The sequence below is a fragment of the Palaemon carinicauda genome, chromosome 1 (assembly GCF_036898095.1).
Source record: "Palaemon carinicauda isolate YSFRI2023 chromosome 1, ASM3689809v2, whole genome shotgun sequence".
Lineage (NCBI taxonomy): Eukaryota > Metazoa > Arthropoda > Malacostraca > Decapoda > Palaemonidae > Palaemon > Palaemon carinicauda.
In genome coordinates, this window is record NC_090725.1 from 318534130 (window position 1) to 318541739 (window position 7610).

General features: G+C 32.6%; 1 pseudogene; it reads right to left on the reverse strand.

Moving 5' to 3' along the window:
* Positions 1-1292: 1292 nt before the first annotated feature.
* Positions 1293-7610, reverse strand: part of LOC137640632 (uncharacterized) — a 47609-nt pseudogene continuing 41291 nt past the window's right edge.

Genomic DNA, 7610 nt, shown 5'->3' on the forward strand with positions numbered 1-7610 from the left:
CTCAAATTACTGTATGTTTTTGCATTTTTTAAAAATATTTTTGCCTTTTTCTTTTCCACTGTTATCACTAAATTAAGGAGTCGGTTGCTGGTTGCATCATCTCCAATACCTTCTATCAAAGGCATCCTCTTCCACCAAACCCGCTCTCTTCATATCGACCTTCACATAATCTCGCTTTCTAATTCTCTGAACGTTTTCCTTTGGTCAGCTTAATCTTAGTATTGGAATACGTGCCATGTATTAAGATTTAAAGGATATTATGGTGAAATAACTTGCAAAATTGCACGTGTGGATATATACTTACAGTAGATGGTACATAGACAGATAGGCGGATAGATATACACTGGAAAGCAAAATGACCTAAATTCCAATGGTAAAGAGGCAAAAGGCTTTACAAAATCAATGTCCACTTTAGTAACCTTTTTGGGAATGTAAAGTTTTAGAGTCATTGGATAGACAGTTAGAGTTATGGCATTATATATCATGAGGAGTATCTTATGACTAGACATGAATGCATCGCACATGTGTGTTTCTTTAATTCAAAGGGTATCTACTGAAACTACGTGTTTGTGAAACTTTGAGGAATCAGAAGTGCAATTGTACATCGATGCGAATTGTCTTGAGCAATATTTTATCCATTCTTTTGTTTTTTACAGTTAATCCCAACTAGATGTTTAATGTTGATTCTCAAAAAAGCTTTTACTAGCAATGTTCCAGGCCTGTTATAATCATGAAATTAACATAAAATTAACAATTTAAGTTTTAATTTTCATTGAGAATGAGCAGTCAGTATTTAAACAACGATTTGATGGACAGTATGTGTTGTGGAAAACCGTGTAAGTGTGTTTTTACAATATTATATTAAGGAATATATATCAAGCTGATAAATCAGTGAACTGAGAAATCGGATTATGTAATAAAAATAATAATGATAATAATAATAATAATAATAATAATAATAATAATAATAATAATAATAATAATAATAATAATAATATGAAAAAACAATTGTAATTCATACGTGTAAGTGCGGATATATATATATATATATATATATATATATATATATATATGTATGTATATATATATAAACTCATATATATATATATATATATATATATATATATATATATATATATATATATATATATGTATATATACTGTATATACATACATATATATATACTGTATATAAATACATATATATATATATATATATATATATATATATATATATATATATATGTATATATATACATATATATATATATATATATATATATAAATCGGGGCCTTAGATGAAAAAGTATATAAAAAATTCAAATAGGAGACGGAATTGAAGATAAGGGTTGGGCAGAGGAGTACGAAGAGCGGCCACCATAGACGAAGCCAAGAGAGTCCCGAAAGTTGAGATGTTTGTAAGAAGTTCTTACAAAAGTTCAGCTTTTCTAATTAATTTGGGAGCATAGGAGGAACTGTAGAAGAAGTAGAGGTTGTAGTAACCTATACGAATGGCAGGCCGCGCAACCTGCAAAAGAAAAAGATGGATGTTAATTATTTGTTGTATCAGTGCACTTAGACAACAAGAGTTTCACAATCAAACTTAACAACCTACAAATATACACACACCCGTTTATATATATATATATATATATATATATATATATATATATATATATATATATATATATATATATATATGTATGTATGTTTACATATATCTATCTATCTATCTATATATATATATATATATATATATATATATATATATATATATATATATATATATATATATACAGTATACATATATGAATGTATATATATATATATATATATATATATATATATATATATATACATTTATATATAGATATATGAATACATAAATGAATATATATATATATATATATATATATATATATATATATATAAATATATATGTGTGTGTGTGTGTGTGTGTGTGTATAATAATAATAATAATAATAATAATAATAATAATAATAATAAACAAAGGGAAAATGCAAATTAAGAATGAATTCTGCCTAGTTTCGTCTTACTTCTTTTAGAGAACCGTATTATTGAGAGATTTGAATACTATCTATGGTACAGAGAAAGTACAAACATACATACGGATATCTACAAAACAATATGTCAGAAACAGCAAGCTACCTGCATGGACCTAAACTTTTGACGAAGGAATACGAAGGTAGTCAGGATTCCTTCTATATTTTCCCTATTTTGTGTGGTTTATTTACATCTGTGCATCATGTTTCCAAGTGAGTTTAAAGCATATCAAACTCACATACACACATACACATACACACACACACACACACACACACACACACACATATATATATATATATATATATATATATATATATATATATATATATATATATATATATATATTTATATATATACAAATATATATGTATATATATGTGTTTATATATATACACATATATATATATATATATATATATATATATATATATATATATATATATACATATATATATATATATATAATTTGTGTATCCGTTTGTGCTTAAACAAATGAAGATTTGTATAAAAGTTAAAATATGTTCACGACATTTTTCCTACAAGATTTTTATATTTATTTACTCAAAACATTCCGCAAACTAACATTCCTATTTGTAAAGTCATACGAGGTTGATAATCCATCTTGTTTTGACACCATTTTCATATTCATAAACAATCAATTTATCATAGTAACATGGAGAGCATATCCATATTGCATAGGAAGTTTACAGAATGGCCAAACGTTGACGGTAAATAAGTCGTGTAACTATTAGTTATGAATGAGTTTAAATGTAAACGCCATTTAAAGTTATATATTCATTTATTGAAGTCCGCAAACTCCTGTGCATAGAGACATCTTTTGTTGCTAGGTGTGTTTACCTCATATCGTTTGCATCCTGTTGTTAGGCAGTGCATGATTTCCCATCGTTCTTTCCGTCTTTATTCTTTTAGGATTTTATAGTTTGTATATGTGAAAGATTCAATTTATATATTATTATTATTATTATTATTATTATTATTATTATTATTATTATTATTATTATTATTATTATTATTATTATTATTAGCTAAGCTATGACCCTAGGGAAAAAGTAGGATGCCATAATCCCAAGGCTTCAGCAATTAAAAATAGCCCATTGAGGAAAGGAAATAAGGGAATAAATACTGAAAAAGAAGTTCGTTGTGAAGGTTATATACTTTGATAGTCGTGCGTTTATTTGTTTCTATGTCTGCATGAAACTAGTGCCAAAAAGTGCAAAATTCCATTGCCGATCTTGTAATATACAACATGATATAGGCGATGGTATTCGCTCAACCGAGTGCCCGTTCTTGTTTGACACACCCTCCAATTCTTTACTTTCTGTGGCTTTTACCAATGATTTACTGCATATCATATTAATAAATTGATTTTAATTGATATATTTTATATTTTTACTAATAATCATCGTTTTCATTTTATCATGTTTAGATTCTCATTTGCTTACCAGATGCATTTTTATTTACTATAATTTAGGTTTTCTACTTTTACATAAAGATTGTCTCCCTCTATTTGAAATATTCTAAGGATCTCGATATAAACCCAATTCTATTATAAAATTCCTTAATTCATAAACCTTTTATTAGCTCACCTGACGTATGGTAGAGATCACTATTTATAAACCATTGGCTGGATGGCTCCCTAATGATGACCTGGGATGACCTCTGGTAGAGGTCAGCTAGGCGACCCACGCACTTAATGGACATAGTCGACCCCTTGAAATGGTGCCGCTTTACGCTTAGAGTTAGCTGGCTGCTGACGCTCTCCAGTTCGGCTGGGTTGACGATGCGCTCAATCTCATTCACATTGTTGAGCTCAGCCTGAAGAGGAGAGAACCACTGAGATGATATTTGCGATAAATAATAATGGAATTAATTAAATACAAACCTGGTCATTTTGCTTGTTTATTACGTTTCTATATAATGAAATTTAGTAAGTGTTGTGCTCTAAATCAATCTGTAAAACATTATTCAGGCACCCATTTGTCTTAGTTTCCTTTTCCATAAATAATAAGATTTTTGCATAAATGAAAATTTAGTTTCTAAAGAGATATTGAAGCTATATATGTAAAGGATGCATGTATTCACTAAACAGAGGTCTTAAGGAAGGGATTTACTCAGAATTCAGGGATGTAAAGTAAAGATGGTTATTAAAATAGTTATATTATATGAGATGAGTAATATGTGTTTCAGAAACCTACAATTATTAACCAGTGAAGCCTGAGGCTGCATCTACCTAAATTAATTGTCGTATATATGTGTCCCTCACTTTTCTGAGTAATTTATCACAACCATATTTTTGGCCTCGTGCCTTTACATCTAATAATATTTAATTCAACGTTGTGGTGGCCTGGTAGTAGCGTCCTTGCCTGGTGATTGCCAGACTGGGGTTCGAGTTCCCCCCGAACTCGTAGTTTCTTTAGTCGCTGCAACCTCACCAACCTATAGGTCTATCTGCAGAGTCATCAGCAGCCATTCCCTTGCCCTCCTTGGTCTTAGCTTGGATGGAGAGGAGGCTTGGGCACTGATCATATATAATATGGTCAGGCTCGAGGGCATTGTCTTGCTTGATAGGGCAATGTCACTGTCCCTTGCCTCTGGCATTCATGAGCGACCTTTAAACTTATCCCTCTTATTCCTGTGTGGTTTGAGATAAATTTATTCATTTAAGGGCCTGAGGGAAATTCGCCAGGAAAGGTTTTAGTTTTACCTTTTTCGTGTGGTTGACTGGTTCCATAGAAGATCCTTTGATCATGGCACTAAAATATCGATTTACATTTTACCTAATTGTTATTCCACTTCTGCTTCCCTACCGTTATCCACACATTAAGGCAGAGTTTCCAAACCCTGGGGTAAATTACCCCAGTTGGGTAATGGACCCGTATTTTTGGGGTAATCAAGATGTTCTGAAATTGAGTTATTCACATTCCCATAATCATTGCCATAATTTATACACAAAATCTGCAATAATTATTTTATAGGAAAACTAAAAAATTTTAACATTGCTGTACAATAATTTGGTCCGGGTGGCAGGCAGCTCTACCCTGGCCCCCGCTCCGAGCAGCACCGGGTATATGTTCAATGGGGTAATTGATTAGTTGGAAATAAAATTTTGGGGTAATCATTTAAAAAAGGTTGGGAAACACTAAATGGGTCGGATGTCTGATGCGCCCTCTCCAATGCCTTTTATTCATGGTACAACTGCTTTTTTTTTTTATGTTCTGATGGGCGTGTATTTGTTCGTATGTCTGTCTGTGTGTTTGTGATTCGCATTTCTCAAAAACTATTTGACCAAATCTCATGAGTGGGATGATTGCCCATAATTGAAAGATAATTTCATTAGATTTTGTGATTGACTGGGTAAAAGGTCATTGCCAAGGTTCCGAAAAGATCAAAGACGCTTTTTGACATACTGTGGCCAATATTTGTCTGATTTGCATGTATAATTCAATTACCGATGTTGTGATATTCAACATGATATAGGTGAACGTACGCACTCTACCGAGTGTCCGCTCTAGTTGAAAATGGTTTGATTGAAGATATAAACATCCTTTGTTTCTGGTTCTGCCTGTGACTTAATGGCTATGGTACCATTGCATACTGTTCATATCATTTGCTGGAAATCAAAGACTTTTCCAACAGATTACCTTAATTTTAACATTATTCAACTTCGCATCCTCTGCTTTACTTCATTCTAAACCAAAGGCCTAGGCTTTATGCACTAGGTTTTTTTCCATATTTCGATTTGAAGTGTCCAATCCAGAATGAAAGGAGATAGAATAAAAGGATAATGCTACTGATGCAGCAATAATGTTTAACATAAAATTGTTCCCTTCTTGTAATAATAGTCCTTATAAAGTTTTTTGTGCAATAATCTGACTACTTTTCTTCTCGTTAGTCTACACTAATATATCTGTTCTAATAGAAGGCGGATACAATAAATTTTAAATTAAATATTCTACTGTTACCTATTCTGCCAGGATATTACTGCAGCATTCTAAACGGTGCTATTCGTGTTGATTATCCGTGCGGTTCTTTCCTGACTTACCGTTATTTCGGAAGCTTTTCCTTGATGACTTTTAGGCATTAGCCAACCAAGTAGCAGCTGACAATATTTGATCCGAAAGATTAAAATTATTTTTATCTTTTTCCTTTTACTCTGGTATTTGACCTATCTAATCCACCCACCCATATTTATATTTTTTTATAACAAAACATTCGGTTGACTTGCCTCATTTTTAGTGGTGTCCCCCAAGAATATTTTCTTTAGCATATATTTTTTGTTTCATTTACCAATTGCTCTTTGTAGTCTTAATCTCCTATATTAAAACTTTCCCAAAAATATTAACCCCATATTTTTGCAGCCATTCTTTATACGTATATAAAACTTAGTTTCAGATGGTTTGGTTATAAGGATTAAGTTCATCGTTATGACTTAATCTCTCCACTACCCCATATAGCTCCAGTTCTTTTTTAAACAACGAGAAATGCGGTTCCTCATCTCCCGTTATTTTAGATTGTTAGGTTACCACAAACGAATTTCAGACCAATCACAGACTTTAAATAAAGTCCATCAAGTTCTTCATTCTTTAAAAGGGCGACCACCTTTGATGTTTCTGTCAATTGAATTAAGGCCGATTCACACGACCCGTTTTCTTTCCGACAGGCTGGGTGGTGGCTAACCGCAGTCGAAATGTTGTACATTCACACGAGGCGTTCCGTATCCGTTTACCAGCGCCCGGTTTTCATTGTTTACTTAGACTCTGTCACGTTAGGACCAAGTAAATTACGATAATTTTGACACTATAAGATGTTGGTTGATAACTGTGTTGATAACATAAGTTATGCAACTTCATAATGCTTTATGCACCATGCCAAGGATATTAAAATTGCGATAAACTCACCTGTTTTATTTAATGTCTCTCCAGTCATTTTCCATATCTTTTATTTACGCAAATTATTTCTATACATCTTGTTTGCCATGTCAAACATCTCCTCATACCCTTGAAAAAGTTCAATTAACCTCTAATACATGGTGTCAACAACAAACTAACTAATTTCTATACTATGAGGAAAAGTCGGGGTTGTAGGCCACGAAACGAACGGGTACAATACAGGTCCTCGTTCACACAAAACATCATCCACCCGCTGGTTGGGACGGGTGGCTAACGTCCGTCAAACCGGTCGGGGTTTCTTGGGAAGAAAGCCGAGCCGCCTCGGAAGGGCGACGTCCGAGGGCCGCCGTCTGCCTGACGGGTCGTGTGAACAGTTGCATTTGAATACACGTAAGAAACCTAGACGCCGATTAACCGACGGCGAGCCTGTCTGAAAGAAAACGGGTCGTGTGAATCGGCCTTTAAGCAACATTGGTTCTACTGTTCACTTTGATGGATTATCACCAAAGAATACCAAATGCACGGGTGGAAATCTGTTTGATCTTGGGAGTACTTGCATGAGTGAACAGCAATGAGAAAATCTCAAAAATTATTAGTGGGATATGTACCATGGATATCTGTTAGGGTTTGGAA